The following is a 13,577-nucleotide window of genomic DNA, read 5'->3' as shown; positions in this document are numbered from 1 at the left end:
GGGACAAGCCAGTGAGTACTTTGAATGTACTCGCAAACATTATGAATACAGGTATAATATAACAATGATGTGCTGAAAATATTTTATGCTCATGACGTCAGTCACAAAAGATAAATAAATCTCGGATGCGTGCAAGCAAGTTATTTATAAAATTGCAATAACATGGTAGTATAAAAATTTATGAGACAAATAACAAGTAATGCCACAGTCGGGCGTCTGAGCGACGCCACATAAAGGGCTTTAAAAGAAATGCCACAGTCGGGCGTCTGAGCGACGCCACATAAAGGGCTTTAAAAGAAATGCCACAGTCGGGCGTCTGGGTGACGCCACATAAAGGGCTTTAAAAGAAATGCCACAGTCGGGCGTCTGAGCGACGCCACATAAAGGGCTTTAAAAGAAATGCCACAGTCGGGCGTCTGGGTGATGCCACATAAAGGGCTTTAAAAGAAATGCCACAGTCGGGCGTCTAAGCGACACCACATAGAGGGCTTTAAAAGAAGTGCCACAGTCGGGCGTCTGAGCCACGCCACAGAAAGGGCTTTAAAAGAAACAATCATAATGAATATCCCGGAGGTAGAACCATCCCAGAGATATTCGGTAATAACAATAATATCACGGGTTAGTCAACAATAATAATAATCATAGATATCACAAGTCACAAGTAGTAATTCCATTTCTGGTTAACGGTTTCACCTCCGAAGACCGACACTAAGACCGACACCTGACCCATCCCAGACTGTAATCCTTAACCATGGACACGGCTATTCGAATAGGTTTATTCTCTGCAGAGGGTGTACTCTTTACCCACGAGTAACGGATTTCTTTAGTCCAGCAGGACTAATTCCGTCTACGGTCTTTTTGTTGAAAACACACCTAACTTGCACACACCAGCTTATCTCACACGTGTCTGGAATCACCCACGACACATGTTAAGCAAACTCTAAGTGGGGAGGCTACAACCTCGCGTAGCATGGGATCAAATTTATATCACGCGCTCTAAGGGGTGGCCTCCCCTCTCGGTCCCAACCGGAAACACCCATGCCCCCGGACCAGGTGGCCTGCCTACCAGCTACAACCGGTATCTTCCACCATGGCCTCTCTGTACGGTGTGTGCTGGAAAGAGGTTGACAACTTACTGAACCGTACTCTACTTGCTGTAGAGACGAGTGGTAGTACGAAACAAGTATGGGGGTTACTGGAACAAGACTCGATCTACGGTTGACTCAGGAGGTTCAAGTATTCCCTGCATGGTTAGCATGACGAATATATTTCATCCATCAGAGTCACCTCTCATATCGCCTTACCATGCCATACCAGACATAACCGTCCCGACGGAGACCGGCGACAAACTCAAGCCTACCCAAGGCAGAGGTTTTCCCGGGTTCCTGCCGGTATGCATGCAAGGCATATGAGGGTGATTATCATCACAAGTGTGTCCACTTCCAACAGCATGGAAATCAACAACATGCACCCATGCATATGATCATATCACATGAAATAACAAGTCCTTCGAAATGCGGTGGTGTTATAAATGCATCAACGATCACACCAAAAATATTATGCCGGGGTTCAGAATGCTTGCCTTCAATGTTGTGGAGGGGTGAGATGCTCTCCAAAACTTTTGAAAGCTTCTCTCTCTCCCAAAATCCTATTAAAAAAATATATTTGAATTAACACATATTTCAAAAACAGAACCAAAAAGTTGTTTGAAATTTTTTCAAATAAATCTTAAAATAAATAAGATCAAATTTGAGGAAGGTAGGAAAAAGAATCAACTCATTTGGAGTTATATTTAAAAAGTTATAGCGAGTCAAAGATTTGGTCAAATCTGTTATTTAAATTAAAACAGAAAAGAAAACGATTCAGATAGAAATACGCTTTCGGTATAGAGGAGGCGTACTTGGGGCTTTACGCCTCCACTTAACCAAGCGGGCGGCGCGGGGTGTCACTGACAGTGGGCCTGCCTGGCCCACTAGTCAGGTTTGACCAGTCGCCGCGCGTCGTCTCCCTCCTTTGCCCGAGCGGAGCGGGGCTTCGGCGATCGTCACCGGCGTTTGGCTGCTCCTCGCAGGCCCCCGAGGGTGGGGATGGATCCGCAAGGTTGGGGCGGTCCTCCCGGTAGTCGTTGGGTCGGCGGGGACGGAGTGAGCGGCCGGCGGCGAGCTCCGCGGTGGAAGGAGGCTTCGGTGGCGAAGTGATTTTGTGGCGGCGTTGGCTCCCGATCAAAATCAAGTAGGGGAAAAGGCTCACGGGAAGATGTGGAAGCTCTTGGTGGAGAGAACGGAGAGTGGGAGATACTGGAGGTGCCGGATTGGCCGGGGCGGTGGCGGCGGCAGGAGTTGCCGGAGATGAGGAAGGAGGCCTCCCCGGGTCGAATGCGAGCTAGGGGAGTGCCATAGGGGTGGTCTGAGGTCGCGTGCGTGCTCAGAGGGGCTCGGGGTGTCCATTTATAGCGCGACGAGGTCGGTTCCGCGGCGGCCGTGGATAAGTTCTCCGGCGAACCGCCTCTCTGTGGCTAGGGCGACGTGGCGGCGACGAGCGCTAGGGGACGAAGCTGCGGATGAGCACACACTGCTCACAGGGGCAGGTGGCGAGTCGGGGTGGCTTGGGCGGCGCTGCACGACGCAGGGCTGTCGGGCGGCGGCGGCGGCTAGTGCTTGGCCTGCCGGGCGCGGCGAGGGGCGGCTTGGCGCGTAGCTGAGAGAAGGGGCGCGCGTGGCGTGATGCTGCCGTGTGGGCCAAAGCCAGGGGGCCAGCGTGTCGGCTCGGGCGCGTGGCTGCAATTTGCGCGCTTTGGGCGCGCCCAGTGCACGCACGGGACGTGCTCGACGAAATGCTATGGCATGTTAGGGGGCTCCAAACCACAAGAAAGTTAGCAGGGTGGGGTTATAGTTTAAGGCAAAACCATTGGACATGCTGGTCTGGCCAGGGGATTGAGTCCATAGTGCAAACAAGGACTCATGTCAAAACTGATCATGCCCGAAAGGTGTTTGACAAAATGCCAAGGGCACTTAGGCATTTCTTGGTGTGGCCAAAATCTCCAGATCAGTGTCTCTGTGGAAGAAAGAGAGGGTGGTGAGGTTAGTTGGCCAAAAGCAGAAACTTGTTAGTGCAAGTTTTCACAAAACTTCAATTCTGGCCAGGAAATAAATAGCATTATTTCATGAACCAAAAATGATCCAAAAGGTGCATGCTCCTGGACTTAAGGGTTTAACATGGGGGACTACAAGTAGGAGAAATAATCAAGGGTTAAAGAGCAAGTAAAAACATGATTGCTGTACAAACCATCAAGTTGGTCCAGAATGAAGATGAGGTTGATTCACTCAAATTTTTCAAAGAACATAAATAGGTTTTTGCACAAAGTGAAATAATAGGCTCCTACTGACCTCCCTTAATTTTGGTAGAAGTTTTAAAGAAATATTTAAATAGGTTGTAGTGCAAAATGCACTCTGGACCAGAGAAGAAAAATTGAGTGTAGGGCTCAAAATATTTCATGAATGAAATATATTTTAGCATAAAAGTGATTTAAAAACATCACATGACATCTCCAAATTTTTGTGGGAATTTTAAGTGAATTTATCAAATGGTTGTAGTTCAAATAAGGCCATTTAATCAAAAAAACATTTTCCAAGAAAACAAAGATCAAGCAACTAAATTAGTTAATTAGTTATACTGGATAAGGGAAAGTTTTTCTTGAGAGGTTAAACAAGTCCAACAACAACATTTTTGAAAAGTTTTCTTTTTGGGGAAAACTCATCATAACAGGGAAGGAAATGATTTAAACAAAATCAAAATGGAGCTCAAAAATTCAAAGTTTTAAATCCTGGCAAAATTTTATTCCATTAAAACAAGGCCAAAAATTTGGGGTGTCACAATACTAACCCCCTTAAAAAAATCTCGCCCTCGAGATTTGCTAAAAGCGGTGTTAAGAAAATAATTTACGCAATAAAGATGTAGCTACAGTGAGAGGGTAATAAGTGGTGAAAAACCACAGTGTGAAAAACTGGGGCTGCGCGGAAAAGTCTACGGTTCGGGACAAAAACGGGTGATTTCTATGCTGGATATAAATTTAGGATAACTCCTAAATTTAGATATACGCTGGTTGTACCCGAGAGCACAGTGCTCTCTCTGGCCGACAGGTGGACCCGGGGTCCACTGTCAGTCTCCTCTTCTTCTCCCTCTGGCCCTTTCTTCCTCCTCTCTCCCGCGTGCTTTCTCCACCGGCGACGCCTAGTGTGTAGGGCATCTAGGCCGTACCGTGGTAGTGCGCGGCGTGCTAGCTGCTGGTGCAGCGTGCACTCACCTCGCGGGCCAGCGCGCTGTCGGCACTGCTCGCTGATTCGACTCCGAACACCGGCGATCGGCGACGAGCGGCATTGGTGGACTTCGCCCACCGTACACCGAGCTCGAGCTATAAAAACGGCCGGGGTGCCTCTCTCTTCTTCCTCACACCTGGCCTCACTTCTCCTCCTCCTTCTTTCTCCGTTACTTCTTACAGAAGCTCGGTCGAGGCTCTAATGGCGGAGGCGATGCCGGACTGGTTTGTGATCCTGATATGCGGAGGGCTGGCGACGCTGCTGGGGCTCTCTGTGCTCCTGTGCGCGATGATCTTCGACGAGTATCGCGATGCTGCGGCTCGGGTGTTGGCTCTCCGCGGTGGTGGTGATCATGAGGAGTAGATGGGGTGTGCCGGGTGCTAACTGTTGTTAGGGGGGGTGATTAGCTGGATGTAACACCGTTGCAAAGTTTTGCAAACAGTGTATGTGTCCGAATGATTATGGTTGTGAGTCTGCTGCGTGGTGTTGTGTGAAATTAATTAACCCATGTCGTGAAAAAGTGTAGATGTAGCAACTCAGGGAAAAGAAAATCTCACTCCAGGGTTTTGCGAGGGAAAACAGTTAATTTAAAGGAGCATAAATCACAACAAAAACTACACACATTAGCAGAAGCCAAATAATTGACTCGTCGTACAAACTCAGGGTATCACGCATAAGTCACACACATAAATAAATGCTGCAAAGAACAAATACAGTAGTGACGTCTAAAATGAAAATGGTAACTGGGCGGGGTCCTGATAAAATGTCTCTGGTAAAGGGATACATTCTTCTTCAATTGGAGGCAGTGGATTGACCAGTCGATGTATGCGTCTCTCCGTGTCGGGTCTCAGTGGTCTGCCGATGGCAATCTGAGGATTTAAATTTGCGAGGCTCTGGAGATAATCCATCACTCGCTGGTTCAAATGCTCTTGAGCAATGATGTACTGGATAAGGTTGGCCAGAACTGGGTCTCTCTCAATACGTCCACCGGGAAAAGATGTAACTTCTCCGGGTGCTGCACGGCTCGGAAAGTAATAATATCCTCGTTCGCGGGCATAGGGTACTGCGGATCGAAGACGAGCAATCGCTTCTTTCGCAGCAGCTTCTATGGCCAAGTGTGGGGTTGGCATAGATTTCCCCACGAAGGAAACTTCCGTTGGATCTTGGTTGGGGTCTACAGGAGGAATGTGTACTGCTGCCCAATATTCTGAGGTGGAAGGGGTGATCCTCGATTTGAACAGCTCGTACTGAGGTGGCTGGGTAGAACCCATGGTACTGCGGGTAAAATCCCACAATATTTTGACAAAGCTACCTGGGGTTGCATCTGGGGTTCTCAGATGAATGCTGGGGTTCGGCATGACAGGAAAAAGTGTGAGTGTTGTGCACAAAGTGAGGGTTGCTAGGCAAGGTCACAAGGTGGCCTTTATATAGCAATGGAGTCGGGTCGTTTTACCGTGGTGAATGGTAATAAATTTGCCAGCTTAGCTCCAAAGGTCGGGTCAGTGTCAGAGATACACATATCTCATAAAGAGACGTGTTACTGTGGTTGTCGTCGGGTTGGTTTTGGGTAGTTGTGCCCGGAAAAATATGCAGCTATGCGCTGACTAAATATGCAAGGCTACTATTAAAACAGGGGCACAAAGACAGGCTGCGTTAATATACGCGGTCGCATGATTACAAAACGAGGATACATTGAAACTCGGTGCTACTCATACGGCTTAGTCTACCTCGTTTATGTCTAAACGGGCGTGCCTGGTGGATGTCGAGGCTTCTCCACGTGTCTCTCTGCCGGGATTAGTCGGAGATGGCGGAGGAACTGCAGGGTCGGGGTAGTGATGATGACCATCGCGGGGATTGTTGGCCACAACCCCGTTGGAGTGTGCTCCCAAAATGCGTCGAAGCACTTCTGGGGTTATCGCAGCACCTTGGCCGATGGCTGGGGTAGATCTCGGGGTCTCGATCGGTTGTCCAAACAGCGCGACTGGGTTGTCGGTGTTGGGCTCGTCTTCTTCTCTCGCCGGGGCTCGACGAACCAGCTCTCCACGAGCTGCGATTAGATCAATAGTGATCTGGTCGAACAGTGCCTCTAGTGCACCTACATAGCGCACTAGGTGCAATAATGCGGGGTCCGTCTCGTGATCTCCATTGGCAACTTGGGGTGGTCTACCATACCCTTCACGTCTGGGATAGTAGTGGAACGAGCGACAGTTAACTCTGGGCGACAAGTGCCTGAGATGAACTATAGCCTCTCGAGCGGCTAGCTGGATGGCTTGTGGCTCAAAGGATGTTGTTCTTCTGGTGAACCGGTAGGGGCGCTCGGGTGCTAGACTCCTACTGTAAATGTGCACAGTGGCCCAGAATTGGCGGTCTTCACCGCTCATGGGTCCTTGATACACAACATATTCTGGAGGCTCCTCTAATGCGTAGGCACGGCGGGTGAGGTTTGCGAGGATGGTCACAAAACCTCCAAGGTTGGTTGCTGTGGTTTCGTTGTGCACTATAGGTCCAGGCATTGTGGCTCGGTTTGGGGTAGCGGCTGTGTGTGCTAGTTTGGTGTTAGCGCGCCCCTTTTTATAGGGAAAAGGGGACGAAATCTTCCTTCGAACGCTTGCGGGAAAGGATTATTTAGGGGCTGGTCACTGGCGCATGAGTGACAGGTTAGGTTGATAGGTTGGGCACCGACTGCCAAAAGTGTTGGGTCACTGTGTGGCTATCTTGCACGAGAAGCTTGGCTGGGGTTTGGTTAGGGTCTGGTGGGTTGGTTTGCCTATGTTTATTGACCTGGCTAAGATAGGATTAGCCAATGGTCAGCCTGGCTCTGATACCAAGTCTGTCACGACCGGGTTTTCCGGGTAATAAATTTCCAGAAAAGACCGTTGTGCTCATCAGCCCCAGGATTACTGTTAGCTGATGAGGCTCCAACTTGATACAGAAACTCCAAGCAAAATACAAAATATGTAGTACAAGACCATTCTGGCCTGTGAGTACAACAAATGGTTTCTAGTGGTTGATGGCGGAAGCGGGTTGTGAAACATCAGTGTCTATGGGACTCCATTTCCCACGGGAACAGCTGACCAGGTTAATTCCTATCTTCGCGAGGCTGCTATCTCCATTGAGTGGGTTCCGGGGCTGGCATCGCGTCTCTCATCTCTGTGCAAGATAATCTGGCCAAGACAATAGCCTGGGACAAGCCAGTGAGTACTTTGAATGTACTCGCAAACATTATGAATACAGGTATAATATAACAATGATGTGCTGAAAATATTTTATGCTCATGACGTCAGTCACAAAAGATAAATAAATCTCGGATGCGTGCAAGCAAGTTATTTATAAAATTGCAATAACATGGTAGTATAAAAATTTATGAGACAAATAACAAGTAATGCCACAGTCGGGCGTCTGAGCGACGCCACATAAAGGGCTTTAAAAGAAATGCCACAGTCGGGCGTCTGAGCGACGCCACATAAAGGGCTTTAAAAGAAATGCCACAGTCGGGCATCTGGGCAACGCCACATAAAGGGCTTTAAAAGAAATGCCACAGTCGGGCGTCTGAGCGACGCCACATAAAGGGCTTTAAAAGAAATGCCACAGTCGGGCGTCTGGGTGACGCCACATAAAGGGCTTTAAAAGAAATGCCACAGTCGGGCGTCTGAGCGACGCCACATAAAGGGCTTTAAAAGAAATGCCACAGTCGGGCGTCTGGGTGATGCCACATAAAGGGCTTTAAAAGAAATGCCACAGTCGGGCGTCTAAGCGACACCACATAGAGGGCTTTAAAAGAAGTGCCACAGTCGGGCGTCTGAGCCACGCCACAGAAAGGGCTTTAAAAGAAACAATCATAATGAATATCCCGGAGGTAGAACCATCCCAGAGATATTCGGTAATAACAATAATATCACGGGTTAGTCAACAATAATAATAATCATAGATATCACAAGTCACAAGTAGTAATTCCATTTCTGGTTAACGGTTTCACCTCCGAAGACCGACACTAAGACCGACACCTGACCCATCCCAGACTGTAATCCTTAACCATGGACACGGCTATTCGAATAGGTTTATTCTCTACAGAGGGTGTACTCTTTACCCACGAGTAACGGATTTCTTTAGTCCAGCAGGACTAATTCCGTCTACGGTCTTTTTGTTGAAAACACACCTAACTTGCACACACCAGCTTATCTCACACGTGTCTGGAATCACCCACGACACCTGTTAAGCAAACTCTAAGTAGGGAGGCTACAACCTCGCGTAGCATGGGATCAAATTTATATCGCGTGCTCTAAGGGGTGGCCTCCCCTCTCGGTCCCAACCGGAAACACCCATGCCCCCGGACCAGGTGCCCTGCCTACCAGCTACAACCGGTATCTTCCACCATGGCCTCTCTGTACGGTGTGTGCTGGAAAGAGGTTGACAACTTACTGAACCGTACTCTACCTGCTGTAGAGACGAGTGGTAGTACGAAACAAGTATGGGGGTTACTGGAACAAGACTCGATCTACGGTTGACTCAGGAGGTTCAAGTATTCCCTGCATGGTTAGCATGACGAATATATTTCATCCATCAGAGTCACCTCTCATATCGCCTTACCATGCCATACCAGACATAACCGTCCCGACGGAGACCGGCGACAAACTCAAGCCTACCCAAGGCAGAGGTTTTCCCGGGTTCCTGCCGGTATGCATGCAAGGCATATGAGGGTGATTATCATCACAAGTGTGTCCATTTCCAACAGCATGGAAATCAACAACATGCACCCATGCATATGATCATATCACATGAAATAACAAGTCCTTCGAAATGCGGTGGTGTTATAAATGCATCAACGATCACACCAAAAATATTATGCCGGGGTTCAGAATGCTTGCCTTCAATGTTGTGGAGGGGTGAGATGCTCTCCAAAACTTTTGAAAGCTTCTCTCTCTCCCAAAATCCTATTTAAAAAAATATATTTGAATTAACACATATTTCAAAAACAGAACCAAAAAGTTGTTTGAAATTTTTTCAAATAAATCTTAAAATAAATAAGATCAAATTTGAGGAAGGTAGGAAAAAGAATCAACTCATTTGGAGTTATATTTAAAAAGTTATAGCCAGTCAAAGATTTGGTCAAATCTGTTATTTAAATTAAAACAGAAAAGAAAACGATTCAGATAGAAATACGCTTTCGGTATAGAGGAGGCGTACTTGGGGCTTTACGCCTCCACTTAACCACGCGGGCGGCGCGGGGTGTCACTGACAGTGGGCCTGCCTGGCCCACTAGTCAGGTTTGACCAGTCACCGCGCGTCGTCTCCCTCCTTTGCCCGAGCGGAGCGGGGCTTCGGCGATCGTCGCCGGCGTTTGGCTGCTCCTCGCAGGCCCCCGAGGGTGGGGATGGATCCGCAAGGTTGGGGCGGTCCTCCCAGTAGTCGTTGGGTCGGCGGGGACGGAGTGAGCGGCCGGCGGCGAGCTCCGCGGCGGAAGGAGGCTTCGGTGGCGAAGTGATTTTGTGGCGGCGTTGGCTCCCGATCAAAATCAAGTAGGGGAAAAGGCTCACGGGAAGATGTGGAAGCTCTTGGTGGAGAGAACGGAGAGTGGGAGATACTGGAGGTGCCGGATTGGCCGGGGCGGTGGCGGCGGCAGGAGTTGCCGGAGATGAGGAAGGAGGCCTCCCCGGGTCGAATGCGAGCTAGGGGAGTGCCATAGGGGTGGTCTGAGGTCGCGTGCGTGCTCAGAGGGGCTCGGGGTGTCCTTTTATAGCGCGACGAGGTCGGTTCCGCGGCGGCCGTGGATAAGTTCTCCGGCGAACCGCCTCTCTGTGGCTAGGGCGACGTGGCGGCGACGAGCGCTAGGGGACGAAGCTGCGGATGAGCACGCACTGCTCACAGGGGCAGGTGGCGAGTCGGGGTGGCTTGGGTGGCGCTGCACGAGAAGGGCTGTCGGGCGGCGGCGGCGGCTAGTGCTTGGCCTGCCGGGCGCGGCGAGGGGCGGCTTGGCGCGTAGCTGAGAGAAGGGGCGCGCGTGGCGTGATGCTGCCGTGTGGGCCAAAGCCAAGGGGGCCAGCGTGTCGGCTCGGGCGCGTGGCTGCAATTTGCGCGCTCTGGGCGCGCCCAGTGCACGCACGGGACATGCTCGACGAAATGCTATGGCATGTTAGGGGGCTCCAAACCACAAGAAAGTTAGCAGGGTGGGGTTATAGTTTAAGGCAAAACCATTGGACATGCTGGTCTGGCCAGGGGATTAAGTCCATAGTGCAAACAAGGACTCATGTCAAAACTGATCATGCCCGAAGGGTGTTTGACAAAATGCCAAGGGCACTTAGGCATTTCTTGGAGTGGCCAAAATCTCCAGATCAGTGTCTCTGTGGAAGAAAGAGAGGGTGGTGAGGTTAGTTGGCCAAAAGCAGAAACTTGTTAGTGCAAGTTTTCACAAAACTTCAATTCTGGACAGGAAATAAATAGCATTATTTCATGAACCAAAAATGATCCAAAAGGTGCATGCTCCTGGACTTAAGGGTTTAACATGGGGGACTACAAGTAGGAGAAATAATCAAGGGTTAAAGAGCAAGTAAAAACATGATTGCTGTACAAACCATCAAGTTGGTCCAGAATGAAGATGAGGTTGATTCACTCAAATTTTTCAAAGAACATAAATAGGTTTTTGCACAAAGTGAAATAATAGGCTCCTACTGACCTCCCTTAATTTTGGTAGAAGTTTTAAAGAAATATTTAAATAGGTTGTAGTGCAAAATGCACTCTGGACCAGAGAAGAAAAATTGAGTGTAGGGCTCAAAATATTTCATGAATGAAATATATTTTAGCATAAAAGTGATTTAAAAACATCACATGACATCTCCAAATTTTTGTGGGAATTTTAAGTGAATTTATCAAATGGTTGTAGTTCAAATAAGGCCATTTAATCAAAAAAACATTTTCCAAGAAAACAAAGATCAAGCAACTAAATTAGTTAATTAGTTATACTGGATAAGGGAAAGTTTTTCTTGAGAGGTTAAACAAGTCCAACAACAACATTTTTGAAAAGTTTTCTTTTTGGGAAAAACTCATCATAACAGGGAAGGAAATGATTTAAACAAAATCAAAATGGAGCTAAAAAATTCAAAGTTTTAAATCCTGGCAAAATTTTATTCCATTAAAACAAGGCCAAAAATTTGGGGTGTCACACCGGAGTTCGCCGCTTGCTACTACGAGTCTCTAGGTTTCACGGAACATCACCAAGGCAGGTAACACTTTGATCATACCTCTTTACTACCCAGTTTTATTGCATTAGGTCAATCCTCAAACAATTGCATGATTAGGATCTGATTAATATGTGGGTTTTGGGAAGTAGATGAGGTAGAACCTATACCCTGTTTTATTATCAAACCTTTGGGAGTTACTTCTATGTTGCTTATATTGCTATTCTATGCTCGTAGACGTGGATTGGGTCAGTGTATCCATGACAGATGTGAGATTGTTAATTAATGGTTTACATAAGGTGGCAACTTAAATTCACATCTGGGTGGATTGAGGCACCTGGGGAACCCAGTGTTGCCTATATTTTTTGGAAATCCCGGGGTACCGTGAGATTCTCCAATGGACCGCCACCCAGGCTCAAAGGGATCATGAGATTATTCATGTTAGAAACTTCCGTGTGCAGCCGCAAGTTACTATGGGCTCTAGCATAGTTGACTAAGTCATGTGAACTCTTACAATGGTAGACTAGCAGATGTAGGGGAAAGTAGGTGTAACTGTCTACCCATCGTAAGGTGCAAACGCTTCTGAAAGACTATGTCTCGGCCATCCGTTTCTCAAACACCATGTAGTGCGAGAATCCCAACGGAGGAGATCGTGTCTTGCAGGGAAAAGTGCGCAAACCTCTGCAGAGTGTATAAACTAATCATGGTTAGCCGTGTCCACGGTTATGGACGTTCTGAGTATCTAGTACCTGGATTATCATGTGAATCTCATCATGTTCTTTAATTTAATTTGTTGGGTTTTAATGATGATGCTTAATTGGGATTGAGCTGGGTGAACCTTCTCAATGTTTAACAACCACCATGATAGTTAAATAAAATTTTTTCCTTTGATATAGGGAAATATTGGCTTTATGCAAAACTATAACCGTAGAGCTTTCCACCAGCCATATATGCATGTAGTATAGCATTATTCTGTTCATTACTCTCTATGTGTTACATTGCCAGCATATTCCATGTGCTGACCCGTTTTCGGGCTGCAACATTCATGTTGCAGACTTTTCAGATGACGAGTAAGGTGCCTTAGGTCATGGTCTTATACTCAGTGATGCCGTTGGAGTTGATGGACTCGTTTATCTTCCAAGCCTTCCGCTGTTATCGTTATGAGATGGACTTAAGCCATATTTATTGCAATAAGTTCTCTTTTGAGACATTCGATGTAATAAGTGTGTGATTGCTACTCCGTTATAGATCCTTCAAGTAATATGCGTGTCAGCATTACCGATCCATGGATGACACTGATGCACAGAGATCAGACTGTTTGAGGTCTGCCAAACAACAGTTTGCTAGGATGGGTGAAAAGGTTAGAGACTGACATGTCAATTTGGGAGGCATGGTAAACAAGTGGTAGGTAGCGCAGCATAGCGATAGAACAAGCAACTAGCATAACAATGATAGTAGTGAGATCCAGGGTAACGGTCATCTTGCATAAGGGCGGGAGAGGAGGGAATGGTAAGAGGAGGTCTAGGGCAAGGCACAAGACGTGCTAAATAGGGCCCTCGGGCAGTCTCCGGCCGTTAAATCATGGAGGATGTCGACGTGGCTCTCTCGATGTGCGCTGTATAGGAGGAGGACGAAGCTCCTGTGCAGATGGGCTGGCTGTGCGCTGCGGGCTGCGGTGAACATGTAAGATAGGTGTGCTGCACTGGGCTTGAACAGGAGGAGGTGGCCCAAGTGCGTTTCTGGGAGGCCCCTGCCCTTTTTCGTCTTTTCTTCAAACTGAAAAATAGAGAAAAGAAATACATAGGGGTAATGGGGAGGTGTGGGACTGAGATAAGAATATACTTGGACTCCTGGATTTATGTAGTCTTTGAATAAATTGCTTAGGGCATTTTTACAGATAGAAAAAAAATCAAGTTTGAATTTTTTTCAAACTTGCTCCATTCTTTAACCTAACCAAAACCACTTAAAAAGGGTGAAATTTGGCAGATAGGCTTTAGGGAATGTGCAAGATTTATTGGAAAAGAATGAACATTATGAAGGACAGAAAATGGCACTAGAAAAAATGAAAGGAATAAGAAGGAAGAAGGAG

Source organism: Triticum aestivum, chromosome 2B (assembly GCF_018294505.1).
Source record: "Triticum aestivum cultivar Chinese Spring chromosome 2B, IWGSC CS RefSeq v2.1, whole genome shotgun sequence".
Taxonomy (NCBI): Eukaryota; Viridiplantae; Streptophyta; class Magnoliopsida; order Poales; family Poaceae; genus Triticum; species Triticum aestivum.
Note: the sequence above shows the minus strand (reverse complement) of the source record.